Source organism: Neofelis nebulosa, chromosome 1, assembly GCF_028018385.1.
Source record: "Neofelis nebulosa isolate mNeoNeb1 chromosome 1, mNeoNeb1.pri, whole genome shotgun sequence".
Lineage (NCBI taxonomy): Eukaryota > Metazoa > Chordata > Mammalia > Carnivora > Felidae > Neofelis > Neofelis nebulosa.
The window spans coordinates 165,563,774-165,579,115 of NC_080782.1; positions in this window are offsets into that span (position 1 = coordinate 165,563,774).

Sequence of the window (15,342 nt, forward strand, 5' to 3'; positions counted from 1 at the left end):
AGTATGTCCTTGTCACTGGCTGTCTCCTTCTTTTCTGAGTCTTATCTATCTTTAAAATAGTTAATGTTAGGGGCATCTGGGTGGCTCAGTCCATTAAGCATCCAACTTCAGCTCAGGTCATGATTTCGTGGCCTGTGAGTTCCAGTCTCACTTCCGGCTCTGTGCTGACAGCTCGGAGCCTGGAACCTGCTTCGGATTCTGTGTCTCCCTCTCTCTCCGTCCCTCCCTCCCTCACACTCTGACTCTGTCTCTCTCTTTCAAAAATAAACAAAACATTTTAAAAAACCCAGTTAATGTTAATTCTTCTGCTCTTTTATTCATATGCTCAGCCTGAATTTAACAACTGCTATTACCATAGACTATGCTTTGGGTTGAATGAAGTTACTTTTCTTCTTATGTGCACATCTACCTTTTCAAACTTGGGTTTCCCATAGGTCCCATCACCTTGCCATCTTAACTGCCACACAGTAACTTTTATATTGATTGATTTTATCACAAGAGATACAAACTCTTTAGGGAATAGCACAGGCAAGATTCAGCCATTTCCCCATTGGTGGCTGAAGCCTTGTGTCAGGTCAAGTGCAATGTCTTCACCTACTTTGCATAAAAGGTGTGAGCCCTCTACATACTATTCATAGACCATGAATGCCGGCAGGTGCAGATAATGATATAATTTTATCTCTGGAAAGGCACTTCCAGGAAATGTAGGCTCGCCCTATGTTTTACTTGGGAGAAATAAAGACTGCGAGAAGTTACAGTCAAGTACCCCAAACCACACACTTAACTGATATCCAAGTCAAGACAAGAAACATGTCTTGTTAATCCGATGTTGTTTCTGTAATGGTCTGTGATGGTTACTGTTCTATGGGGTGCTAACCTGCAGAGCATATGTTTTCCACAGCATGTACCATCATAGAGTAGTCATTAATCGTGTGATTTCAAGCATTACTAATTATAGCTGCCATTTATAAGACGCTTTTTGTATACAAGGTACTTTATGCTCCTATCTGGCCTATTCTTCATGACAGCCTCATATGACAGATACTCCTTCCTATTTTATAGGTCACAACAGTGAGGCTTAGGAAGTCAGTACCCTCCCCTCCGGCCATGCTCCAGTTAGTAATGAAATGAACACCCTAACCCAAACTTCATCTAACAAATATCGCCATGCCCCTAACAAGGGGACTATGCTCCTGAGTCAGGCTTAGCTCTGAAATGAAGAGATAGGATAAGCCCATGTCTAAGATTCTTTTCTACTTAAAAACAAAACAAAACAAAACAACAAGAACGACAAAAACAATGATTTGGTTCCAGGTATCAATTATGGAAATTTATGTGCTCAAAAGCGATCGTTAACTCTAAATTAAAGCTCTTGGAAATTTCAGTGTCCTTAAAAGTTTTACTTGCAATTTTGCCTTCACAAACTGCAATGCCCTGATCTCAAAGCCTCTACATGTCAATTTGATGTTTTTAGTTGTCACACCGAGAACGCAGGACAAACGGATATGGCCTGCAAGTTGACCCCTGTTCGTTGTCCATTAACATTTTTACCTGTTTGTAATTGAAAGGATGGTTGGTCCATCTACACTTTTCCTTTTAAACTGCACAAGCATCATGCTGACAAACGTTGATCTTTTCCAAAATACCAGGAACGCGTAGCTTTAAAAAAGATTCCACCTTCTTGTTATTCCAGAGGGATAGATAGCTCTCTTTGCGGGGAGAGGGTGAGCCCGGTAATTCCTCTGCCGTGGCCCGTGTTCCTCCGGCTCTTTCTTGTTCTGTTCCCTTTGAAAATGTTGTGCCCATTAACATCCTCACTGCACACGGGGGAAAGGCAGAAATGAGCCTGGGCTTTTCTCTTGCCTGCTTCAAAGCAGCAAAGTAGATAAATAAGGGAAGTGAAACAAGGATCTGAGAGAGAACCTCGTGTTTGTCCATATTTACACCATTTCTCATCGACATCAGTTTTGGAAGTCACTAGGAATGTTTAGCTTCGTAAGAGAAGGAGAGAGTAGCAAGAAAATCAGCAGCAATGGGTCACAGGATTATTTAGAGCCTTGATGACGTATTTCACCTCTCCCACCAGTGTCTTACTTTTGAATTTCTCAACGAAAGAAATGCATTCTGGGAATTCACTTAAGAAAAAGAACCTTAATATTTTTATTAGCTATTATGCTCAGAATCTGTAATGTCTCCAGCTGTGACCCCAAACCCCCTCTTAGCCGGGTAAACATTCTCAGAGGCCTTCAGTTTGTCCATATTTTTATATTAAGTGTTTGTAAACATTTAATAGGGGCACCTGGGTGGCTCAGTCGGTTAAGCATCCGACTTTGGCTCAGGTCATGATCTCCCAGTTCATGGGTTCGAGCCCTGTGTTGGGCTCTGTGCTGACAGCTGGGAGCTGGGAGCCTGGAGCCTGCTTTGGATTCTGTGTCTTCCTGTCTCTCTCTGCCCCTCCCCGCTGGTGCTTTCCCTCTCTCTCAAAAATAAATAGATAAATATTAAAAAACAAAAACAAAGCAAAAAACATTCAATAGGTAGCCTATTTCTGCTACAATAATACCTTTGTGTTTAACGTCGCCTCAGCTAAAGAGGCAAATGTAAACATCTGGGGGACAGTGTAGAAATGAGGGTTTTGCAGGAATCTGAGAAAAATGGTGGATGAATTGGGCCATAACACATCTCCCACGGGCAGGAAACGAGTGAGCTCAAAGAGACCTCTGCCATCACAGACGTTTCTACCTTCAGATTGCGAGCAGACGCATTTGTCAATTTGCAACACTTTATTTTCAGTGAAGACTCTTCTGCTCCCGGTAGTGGCGGAGATTGCCATGAAATGCAGAATTCAGTAATGCAGCTATGCAAACTTTATATCCAAATAACACATGAATTCTGATTAAAATCATTACTAGGGAAGCTTTTGTGACAGTTTCATTAAAGTGAGAAGCTTGATTAGCTCAAGCGGCCAAGTCAAAGTTATTAATATTTTATAAAAGTTACCAGTGCAAATAAGCATTTTCTCTATTGTATATTTAAGTCAACGTGAGACTTAAATGTTCAAATAGAAATAGGTGGGGCAGACTTTTCCGTATGATTAAGTACATGTTCTTTATTGTTAAAGCCATCATTTATAGTTTCATTTCAGCAAAATAATCTAGGTGAATAAATATTACCGACTTGAAATAAATTTATTTTTCTAGTTTTATTTTCATTTATTTATTTTTAATTTCTTTGGATTTTATAGGTGCACTGGACTGTTAGGAATAAGGATTTCATACAGTTTACGCAGACTTAGGTTGCTATATGATGAAAACATGAGGAAATTTTTATTTAAAAATTTTTTTGATGTTTATTTATTTTTGAGACAGAGAGAGACAGAGCATGAACGGGGGAGGGTCAGAGAGAAGGAGAACTTCAGAGAGGGAATCTGAAGCAGACTCCGGGCTCTGAGCTCTCAGCACAGAGCCGGACGCGGGGCTCGAACTCACGGACCGTGAGATCACGACCTGAGCCGAAGTCAGACACTTAACCGACTGAGTCCCCCAGGCGCCCCAGAAATTTTTATTTTAAAGGAGATTGTATGAGACTGAGAATATGCTATTATATGCTTCACAAATAGCAGATATTTTTTAAGTAGTTAGAACTCATGTCCAGATCATATAGCAAGTTAGTCATGCAATCAAGTAATGTTTCTGAGCTCTTAACTCCTCAGTGCTGAGAATAAAATATACACAGGAGGCTAGTGGCAGAGCCCTATTTGGAACCTACATCTTTTAGGACAAAGTCACCTGTTTCTCTTTGTCCATAAGTCTTTCTAAGCCTGCCAGCCAAAATGAAGCCCAGTGTCTTATGCAGAAATCCCACAATTCAAGGGCACTTCTTCCATTCACACCACAATTAATTTTCAAGTTAGCTGAGATTTTCATTTTAGTTGTAGAGAAAGAGAAGCAAGGGAATGAGTTTGAAAGAAAAAAATTGACCTCAGACCAGCCATACAAAATGAACCGTGGCTCTTTCTCAATCAAAGACAACGTTGCATTATTTTGATACGCCACAACCAGGCTTTATTATCCTCCGTTGGCCTCTCCAATTATGACGACAAATGACGAATTAAAATGGAAAATTTGCAGATCATTGAAGGTGTCCATGTTATTTCTACGCTCAGCCTTTGGGAACAAGTTGCAAGGTGATATGTTGTGTCATGGGGCGTTTGATATAAGTATCAAACTTCATTTGTCATCAGTGTTCTAAGCTGTTCTCATTTATGTTTGAACTGTTTAACCTTGAATCTCTAGAACTTAGGTCCAAGAGGCCCGGAGAGTGGTGGGTGTTTCCCTTTCCACATTTTGTAGCGAATCTGATAAATGGAAAGTTCAAAGTCCAAGTGTGTAGTGTTATGACGTGGTTTTTGTCAAAAATGCTTGCTTTCATCCAAGGGGCTCTGAGTCAGTGTGACAGTTGGGTGAGAAGTTACGAGTTCTGGCTGGAGACACAGAGAAAGCCATTTTGTAGTTGACACTAATACCCGTCACCTAAAGTCCCCAGTTGTCCTTCCTGCGAGTGTGGGGCAGGATGGCTCTTTGTGATCGCTGGAGGGTCTGGCCCTGCCGTCTACTCTCTTATGCAAAATTCCACAATTGTTTTATTTGATTGAAATCTAGAGAAACACCTCTGATCAACTTAAGGAAGAAAGGCACTCATTGGAACGAGAGTGAGTAACTCAAAAAATTGAAACAGGATGGGACAAGCAGGGCTCAGGGAGGACGAGAATGAAACAGCTCAGGAACCAGCAGCGACGTTCTTGAGCATCTATCTTGTTCATTGGTTTTGAACCCAGAATGAATCATGGCTACACAGTAGACTCACCTGCAAAACTTGTAAAAAAGCACTCAAGTTAAAAATATGGAAATAACTTGGGGCGTCAAGTTAAGGGCCCCATGGCTGAAATTGATTAACAGCAATACAAAGGGAGTATTTTCAAGTCTCCATCTGGCAACTAATACCTCGTGTATGCCAAGAATTCCTGGAGATTAACAATAAATCAAAAGCAATATTTAATCAATATTTAGTAAAAAGCCAAAATTTAAACTCTGATATCATGGTGAATGAAGATCCTGAAGGGATGATCTCCGTAAGAAAAAAAGAACCCAAAAGCTCACCAACTTATGAAGAGATACTCAGAATCATTGACAAGTATAGAAATGAAACATAAAACAAAAATATCCCTCTTGAAATTTGAAATGAAAAATAATTAACATACTGGTTGTTGCCAAGAGTTAGTGAGGATGCGAACATATAAAAAACTTCATGCCTTGCTAATGAGAGTGTGGACTGGGGCCGCCATTTGTAAGTTATTGGGCCATCCATCATTTAGCCACATTCTGCACACAACACAGTAGTCCTCTTAGCTGTCTACCCCCAAAGAAATTCTCACACGGGTCCCCAAGGGAATGTGTTGAAGGATATTCATCACTGAGTTAATTGTGTTATGGTGAGTTGGTTTCAAACTGACATCCCTGGGAGAAAGGAAAGTTAAAATTAATAGATATATACCAAGGGGTATATTGTGCAGCAGTGAGAGGCAACAGGGTTTATATAAATGTAAGTGTAAATATAAATATATAATTGAGAGTATGAGTTGATGAATGTAGATGATAGATAGATAGATAGATAGATAGACAGATAGGTAGATAGATAGATGGCTTTTAAAAGCTTAGTGAAGAATCAGTGAAACATATCTAGCTCAATACCATTCAAAGATTTAAAATGCATGCACACCAAACAAAGATACACATTTTTTTCAAGAATGCACTAAACAGAACAGTTTCCTATAGAGTAAGAGAAGATAATTAGAATGTAATATAAAAATTTTTGGGGGCGCCTGGGTGGCGCAGTCGGCTAAGCATCCGACTTCAGCTAGGTCACGATCTTGCGGTCCGTGAGTTCGAGCCCCGCGTCAGGCTCTGGGCTGATGGCTCGGAGCCTGGAGCCTGTTTCCGATTCTGTGTCTCCCTCTCTCTCTGCCCCTCCCCCGTTCATGCTCTGTCTCTCTCTGTCCCAAAAATAAATTAAAAACGTTGAAAAAAAAAATTTTAAAAAAAATTTTTTATGAAAATTTATAAAAATTTCAAATAAGGACTAATGACTGTGTTCCACCCTAGGACAATTCTCTCTCAATCTCTCTCTCCCTCCCTCTCTCTCCCCCTCCCCCTACTCCTCTCCCTCTCCCTCTGTCTGCTCCCCCACTCATCTCCCTCTCCCCCCCCACACACATTTTTAAAGAGCTACCCAGGTGATTACAAAATGTGCAGTAAGAACTACTATTGAACAAGATATGAAAGGTGAAAAAAGAATAAATAAAAAGTCTCCAGTGGTTTCTACCCCTTTTTTGTTCTATTTTCTTTTTTTATGTATACATATATTTTTTTAATTTTATTTTTTATTTTTTAAAATTTACATCAAATTAGCATATAGTGAAACAATGATTTCAAGAGTAGATTTCCTTAATGCCCTGTACCCATTTAGTCCATCCCCCCTCACACAACCCCTCCAGCAACCCTCAGTTTGTTCTCCATATTTATGAGTCTCTTCTGTTTTGTCCCCCTCCCTGTTTTTATATTATTTTTGTTTCCCTTCCCTTATGTTCATCTGTTTTGTCTCTTAAAGTCCTCATATAAGTGAAGTCATATGATTTTTGTCTTTCTCTGACTAATTTCACTTAGCATAATACCCTCCAGTTCCATCCACATTGTTGCAAATGGCAAGATTTTATTCTTTTTGATTGCTGAGTAATACTCCATCGTATAAATATACCACATCTTCTTTATCCATTCATCCATCGATAGACATTTGGGCTCTTGCCATACTTTGGCTATTGTTGATAGTGCTGCTATAAACATGGGGGTGCATGTATCCCTTCCAAACAACACATCTGTGTCCCGTGGATAAATGCCTAGTAATGCTATTGCTGGGTCGTAGGGTAGTTCTATTTTTAGTTTTTTGAGATACCTCCATACTGTTTTCCAGAGTGGCTGCACCAGCTTGCATTCCCACCAACAATGGAAAAGAGATCCTCTTTCTCCACATCCTCACCAACATCTGTTGTTGCCTGAGTTGTTAGCCATTCTGACAGGTGTGAGGTGGTTTCTCATTGCGGTTTTGATTTGTATTTCCCTGATGATGAGTGATGTTGAGCATTTTTTCATTGTTGGTTGGCCATCTGGATGTCTTCCTTGGAGAAGTGTCTATTCATGTCTTTTGCCCATTTCTTCACTGGATGATTTGTGTTTTGGGTTGAGTTTGATAAGTTCTTTGGAGTTTGATAAGAACTTTGGATAAGTTCTTTGGAAGATTTTGGATACTAACCCTTTATCTGATATGTCATTTGCAAATATCTTCTTCCATTCTGTTGGTTGTCTTTTAGTTTTGCTGATTGTTTCCTTCGCTGTGCAGAAGCTTTTTATTTTGATGAGGTCCCGGTAGTTCATTTTTGCTTTTGTTTCCCTTGCCTCCGGAGACGTGTTGAGTAAGAAGTTGCTGCGGCCAAGATCAAAGAGGTTTTTGCCTGCTTTCTCCTCCAGGATTTTGATGGCTTCCTGTCTCACATTGACATCTTTCATCCATTTTGAGTTTATTTTTGTGTATGGTGTAAGAAAGTGGTCCAGGTTCATTCTTCTGCATGTCGTTGTCCATTTTTCCCAGCACTACTTGTTGAAGAGACTGTCTATTCCATTGGATATTCTTTCCTGCTTTGTCAAAGATTAGTTGGCCATATGTTTGTGGGTCCATTTCAGGGTTCTCTATTCTGTTCCATTGATCTGAATGTCTTTTCTTGTGCCAGTACCATACTGTCTTGATGATTACAGCTTTGTAGTATAGCTTGAAGTCTGGGATTTGATGCCTCCTGCTTTGGTTTTCTTTTTGAAGATTGCTTTGGCTATTTGGGGTCTTTTCTGGTTCCATACAAATTTTAGGATTATTTATTCTAGCTCTGTGAGGAATGCTGGTGTTACTTTGATAGCGATTGCATTGAATATGTAGATTGCTTTGGGTAGTATTGACATCTTAACAATATTTGGTCTTTCTATCCAGGAGCATGGAATCTTTTCCCATATTTTTGTGTCTTCTTCAATTTCTTTCATTAGCTTTCTATAGTTTTCAGTGTAAAGATTTTTCACCTCTTTGGTTAGATTTATTCCTAGGTATTTTATGGTTTTTGGTGCAGCTGTAAATGGGATCGATTCCTTGATTTCTGTGTCACTTCATTGTTGGTGTATAGGAATGCAGCCGATTTCTGTGCATTGATTTTATATCCTGCAACTTTGCTGAATTCATGAATCAGTTCTAGCAGTTTTTTGGTGGAATCTTTTGGGTTTTACATATAGAGTATCATGTCATCTGCGAAGAGTGAAAGTTTGACCTCCTCCTGGCTGATTTGGGTGCCTTTTATTTCTTTGTGTTGTCTGATTGCAGAGGCTAAGACTTCCAGTACTATGTTGAATAACAGTGGTGAGAGTGGACATCCCTGTCTTGTTCCTGACCTTAGGGGGAAAGCTCTCAGTATTTCCCCATTGAGGGTGATATTAGCACTGGGTCGTTCATATATGGCTTTTATGATCTTGAGGTATGATCCTTCTATCCCTACTTTCTTGAGGGTTTTTATCAAGAAAGGATGCTGTATTTTGTCAAATGCTTTCTGTGCATCTATTGAGAGGATTATATGGTTCTTGTCCTTTCTTTTATTGATGTGATGAATCATGTTAATTGTTTTGCGGATATTGAACCAGCCTTGCATCCCAGGTATAAATCCCAGTTGGTCCTGGTGAATAATTTTTCTAATGTATTGTCGGATCCAGTTGGTCAATATCTTGTTGAGGACTTTTGCATCCATGTTAATCAGGGAAATTGGTCTATAGTTCTCTTTTTTTTTTTTTTTAACGTTTATTTATTTTTGAGACAGAGAGAGACGGAGCATGAACGGGGGAGGGTCAGAGAGAGAGAGGGAGTCACAGAACCGGAAACAGGTTCCAGGCTCTGAGCTGTCAGCCCAGAGCCCGATGCGGGGCTCGAACTCACAGACCGCAAGATCATGACCTGAGCCGAAGTCGGACGCTTAACCGACTGAGCCACCCAGGCGCCCCCTTATAGTTCTCTTTTTTTAGTGGGGTCTCTGGTCTTGGAATCAGGGTAATGCTGGCTTCATAGAAAGAGTTTGCAAGTTTTCCTTCCATTTCTATTTTTTGGAACAATTTCAAGAGAATAGGTGTTAACTCTTCCTTAAATGTTTGGTAGAATTCCCCTGGAAAGCCACCTGGCCCTGGACTCTTGTTTTTTGGCAGATTTTTTATTACTAATTTGATTTCCTTACTGGTTATGGGTCTGTTCAAAATTTCTATTTCTTCCTGTTTCAGTTTTGGTAGTGTATGTGTTTCCAGGAATTTGTCCATTTCTTCCAGATTACCCATTTTATTGGCATATAATTGCTCATAATATTCTCTTATTATTGTTTTTATTTCTGTTGTGTTGGTTGTGATCTCTCCTCTTTCATTCTTGATGTTATTTATGTGGGTCATTTCCTTTTTCTTCTTGATCAAACTGGCTAGTGGTTTATCAATTTTGTTAATTCTTTCAAAGAACCAGCTTCTGGTTTCATTGATCTGTTCTACTGTTTTTTTTTGTTTGTTTGTTTTTGTTTGTTTGTTTCGATAGCATTAATTTCAATTCTAATCTTTATTATTTCCTGTCTTCTGCTGGTTTTGGGTTTTATTTGCTGTTCTTTTTCCAGCTCCTTAAGGCATAAGGTTAGGTTGTGTATCTGAGACCTTTCTTCCTTCTTTAGGAAGGCCTGGATTGATATATACTTTCCTCTTATGACTGCCTGTGCTGTGTCCCAGAGGTTTTGGGTTGTGGTGTTATCATTTTCATTGACTTTCATATACTTTTTAATTTACTCTTTAACTGCTTGGTTAGCCCATTCATTCTTTAGTAGGATGTTCTTCAGTCTCCAAGTATTTTTTCCCTTTCCAAATTTTTTCTTGTGGTTGATTTTGAGTTTCATAGCATTGTGGTCTGAAAATATGCACGGTATGATCTCGATCTTTTTTCACTTACTTAGGCTGATTTGTGTCCCAGTATATGGTCTATTCTGGAGAACGTTGCATGTGCACTGGAGAAGAATGTATATTCTGCTGCTTTAGGATGAAATGTTCTGAATATATCTGTGAAGTCCCTCTGGTCCAGTGTGTCATTCAAAGCCATTGTTTCTTTGTTGATTTTTTGATTAGATGATCTGTCCATTGCTGTGAGTGGGGTGTTGAAGTCTCCTACTATTATGGTATTACTATCAATGAGTTTCTTTATGTTTGGGATAATTGATTTATATATTTGGGTGCTCTGACATTTGGCACATAAATGTTTACAATTGTTAGGTCTTCTTGGTCTATAGACCCCTTGATTATGATATAATGCCATTCTGCATCTCTTGATACAGTCTTTATTTTAAAGTCTAAATTGTCTGATGTAAGTATGGTTACTCCAGCTTTCTTTTGTTGACCATTAGCATGATAGATGGTTCTCCATCCCCTTGTTTTCAATCTCAAGGTGCATTTAGGTCTAAAGTGAGTCTCTTGTAAACAGCATACAGATGGATCTTGTTTTCTTATCCATTCTGTTACCCTATGCCTTTTGATTGGAGCATTGAGTCCATTGACGTTTAGAGTGAGTACTGAAAGATGTGAATTTATTGCCATTGTGTTGTTTGTAGAGTGGAGTTTCTGATGGTGTTCTCTGGTCCTTTCTAATCTTTGTTGCTTTGGGTATTTATTTATTTATTTATATTTTCATATTTTCTCCCCTCAGAGAGTCCCCCTTAAAATTTCTTGCAGGGATGGTTTAGTGGTCACAGACTCCTTTAATTTTTGTTTGTCTGGGAAACTTTTATCTCTCCTTCTATTTTGAATGACAACCTTGCTGGATAAAGAATTCTTGGCTGCACATTTTTCTGATTCAGCACATTGAATATATCCTGCCACTCCTTTCTGGCCTTCCAAGTTTCTGTGGATAGGTCTGCTACAAACCTGATCTGTCTTCCCTTGTAGGTGAAGGACATTTTTTCCCTTGCTGCTTTCATGATTCTCTCCTTGCCTGAGTATTTTGTGAATTTGACTATGATATGCCTTGTTGATTATTGGTTTTTGTTGAATCTAATGGGGGTCCTCTGTGTTTGCTGGATTTTGATGTCTGTGTCTTTCCCCAGGTTAGGAAAGTTTTCTGCTATGATTTGCTCACATAACACTTCTACCCCTATTTCTCTGTCTTCCTCCTCTGGGACCCCTATGATTCTGATATTGTTCCTTTTTAATGAATCACTGATTTCTCTAATTCTTAAATCGTGCTCTTTTGCCTTAATCTCCCTCTTTTTTTCTGCTTCGTTATTCCCTATAAGTCTGTCGTCTATTATCACTGGTTCTCTGTTCTGCCTCATCCATCCTTGCCGCCACTGCATCCATCCGTGATTGCAGGTGAGTTATAGCATTTTTCATTTCATTCTGGCTATTTTTTACTTCTTTGATCTCTGCAGAAAGGGATTCTAGTCTATTTTCGACTCCAGCTAGTATTCTTATTATCGTGATTCTAAATTTTGGTTCAGACATCCTGCTTGTATCTGTGTTGGTTAAATCCCTGGCTGTTGTTTCTTTGTGCTCTTTCTTTTGGGGTGAATTCCTTCATTTTGTCATTTTGAAGGGAGAAAAGGAATTAATAAGGTAGAAAAATTGAAATTAAAAAAATGAAAATTAAAAAAATATTAAATTAAAAATTAAACACACACCCACACACACAAATCGAATAGATGATGCTAGATCCTAGGTGTGTTTTGGTCTGGGTGTTGAAATTGGTTTGACAGATTAGAGAAAAACAAAGTGGGGGGCAGGGAGAAAAAGAAGAAAATCATTTGAGAATTTGAGAAAATGAATACACTGAGTAGGCTAAAATGAAATGATGGGGGTAAAATAGAATTTGAAAAAATATACACAAAAGTAAAGAATATACTAGAAAAAATTAAAGAAAATATTTTTAATAAAAATTAAAATAAATATGATTTTTTTCATTTTCTGTATTTAAGAAAAAATTAAAGAAATGAAAAGGAGAAAAAAGATTTAAAAAAGAAAAGAAAAAAAAAGAAGTCGTCCAAAAATTTGAAAAAGTGAATACACTGTAGTAGACTAAAATAAAATGATGGGAGTAAAATAGAATTTGAAAAAAAAATACATAAAAGCAAAAAATATAGTCATATAAATTAAATAAAATATTTTAAAAAGAAATTGAAGGTAAAAATGAAGTTTTTCTCTTTCTGCATTCAAGAAAAAGAAAAAAAAATGAAAAAGAAAAAAAGACAAAGAACGAAAAAAAGGAAATTGAAAATTTGGAAAGGTGAGTACACTGAAGTAGACTAAAATAGAATGATGGAAGTAAGATAGAGTTTGAAAAAATTTTACGCAAAAGTAAAAAATATAGTAAAAAATAATTAAAGGAAAATATTTTTAATAAAAATTGAAAATGAAATGAATTTTTTTCTTTCTGTATTCAAGAAAAAGAATAGTTTAAAAGAGAAAAAAAAAGAAAATTGAATAGATGGACCTGCTAACAGATTGAAATAGGACTGGAATTACTTCGTTTTCCCCTAGAAGTGAGACTATATAGCGCTTTATAGTACATAAACTAAGCCGGCGGTGAGACTTGTGCTCTTGAAGAGCGAGGTTGGCCCCGTTGGGCGGGGCTCAGTGTAACGGCTTCGTTCTCCACTAGATGGTGCTGCTAGCCTACTGGGGTGGATTGTTGCCCTGCTCGTAGGTGCCTATGCGCATGCGCGGGAGTGGTAAAAATGGCGCCACCCAACCACCCAGTCTGTTCTCCCAGATCATCAATCGCGCACCTGTCCTATCTTTAGCTCTCGTCCACTCCCCGTTTTGTCACTGTCTGTGACCAAGCCCCAGGCAGTACCTCTCTCCTGAGTTTTGTCTCAGTGCGGCTGTTTACCCCAGCCCCTTACTTCCGAAGGACTGTGGCTTTGACCCGCTCCACCCCTCTGTGGGAGGGTCTCACCGAGCAATGGCCAAGTGAGCAATGGACAAATGTTGGCCTCACGCAGGAACGCTTGCCGAACCCTGCTGCTGCCGGTGCCCCGAGACTGTGGCCAGGTGCCAGCCCATCCCAGAAAATGTTCACAAGACAGTGTAGCAGCAGCGTCTCAGGGATTATGGAAAAATCACAACACACATCCGGCACCAGGCTTCACCCTCCATGACCTTGTTCGAGCACCAGCGAATGTAGCCACCTTCATCCCCTGCTGGGACCAGGTGGCTTCAACAGTCCCTACCAAATGTCCTTCTAGCAGTGGAGTCACTTTTCCCCATGTGGCCCAAGAACCTCCCGGACCCTACTCTGTTCCTGGGGATTTGTCCTTCCCAGCAGAGCACTGCCAGGTATGGAGCTGCGGAGTTGGAGCCTTTGCATTCTCTTTGTTTACAGTCTTAATGGAATTTAAACCCTCTCCTTTCTCCCTTTTTAGTTCAGTCCCTGTGGCTGTTTCCAATTTTCCACTTTCTCTCCAGCTGCTTTTGGGGAGGGGTGCTTTTCCTGTATGCTCCCCCCTGCCCCAGTCTGCATCCGCTCTCTGACTGCAAAAGCGGCTCCCTGCATGCCACTGGGTTCTCCCTTGCCAAGTTCAGCTCTCTGCACCGTGTACCTGCTGAATTCTGTGGTTCAGGTTGTGCAGATTGTTGTGTTAATCCTCCAGTTGGTTTTCTAGGTGTGTAGGATGGTTTAGTGTTGGTCTGGCTGTATTTCATGGATGCCGGTTTCTATCCCTTTATCAATGTGTTCACACAAGTTGCCAACACCCCTGTGGGAGGGTCTGCCCCCCTAAGTTCCCGGACTCCTCCTACCTGCATGTGCAGTGAGAGGGGCTGTTTCCTGTGGAAAGAATGCTGGACAGTCCCAACTAATGTGGGGGCAATTCTCCCCGCATCCCATGGACTCTGCAGCACCCAAGACTAATTAGAGCAGACGTTTGGACATTTCCATTCTCAAAATATATTTAGGACAAGATCTTTGATTCCAGGATGATAAAATTAATTACCATATTGACAATGAATCTCCATACATTCAGGATTCAATTTATTTCACTTCTAATAATGAAGTAATCTTGAGTGCTTTCTTACTATGGTAAGTGCAGGGGACAAAATATAAATATATTTTGGATCTTTCCATAAGAAATTCTAAGCTAGTTGGATTTCTGTCTGTCATTAGTGCTACATAATGTCTTAGAATGAGATATTTATCACATGTTTGTAAATGATTAGGAAAAGCTACCCAAAAGAATGACTTGTGTGAGGCTTTTAGGCAAACCCTGCAACATTTGCTCTGAACTTTCCTGACATTGATCTTGAATCTCCAGCACTGGATGGAACTCAGTTCCCTGGGCCCTCCTCCATACTTACTCAGGCAACAATTTATTGATCATGACTTTGTGCAAATCTCCATTGTAATTACTGTGGATATGTTCTAACAATAGAAACATGTTTAGATCCAGAAGTGATCTTTTTTTTTTTTAATCTCCATGTTTGCTTTCATAAAAGAAAGAAAGGAAGGAAGGAAGACAGAGAAAGAGAGAGAGAGAGAAAGAAAGAAAGAAAGAGAGAGAAGGAGGAAGGAAGGAAGGAAGGAAGGAAGGAAGGAAGGAAGGAAGGAGCTAAAATCCAGAGAAATGAAGTCATTATAGCTAGAAGGGAGAGCCAGGATCTCAATCCAAGCTTTCACTCAGATGTCAGGACAATTTCATGGTTCTCCCCACGAGTGTCTTCCCCAGGAAGTGATGGCTTTCTGGTGCATTCATGGTGGATGATACATAGTGGCCCAGAAACTTCATGTCTGCCCAACTGATACTGAGGTGCTCTGTCACTTTATTTTCACAGCTTACTTGTTTGATGTACTCATGCTCCAATGCTTTCAGTCATGAGTAATGTAGTATTACTGAGCCACTGAATGCATTTGTCCAGTGTGCACATGTATGTGTGTGTATGTGCTATGTATACATGTACGCATGTCTTGTATGTACCTCTGTGTACATGTAACCTTCTATGTCCAAGGCACTAGTCTAGACATAGGGAATATCATGAGGAAGAAAAACAGATACAATTCATGTCCTTAAGGAGTCACAGTTGAGGGGAGATGATTTCTATCAAAACAAGAAAACAAAGCAGACCCAACTCAGAATGTGATGTGGCTTTGGTGTTGAAGTGTTTGTGCTCATACTTGTGGTGTGTGTGTGTGTGTGTGTGTGTG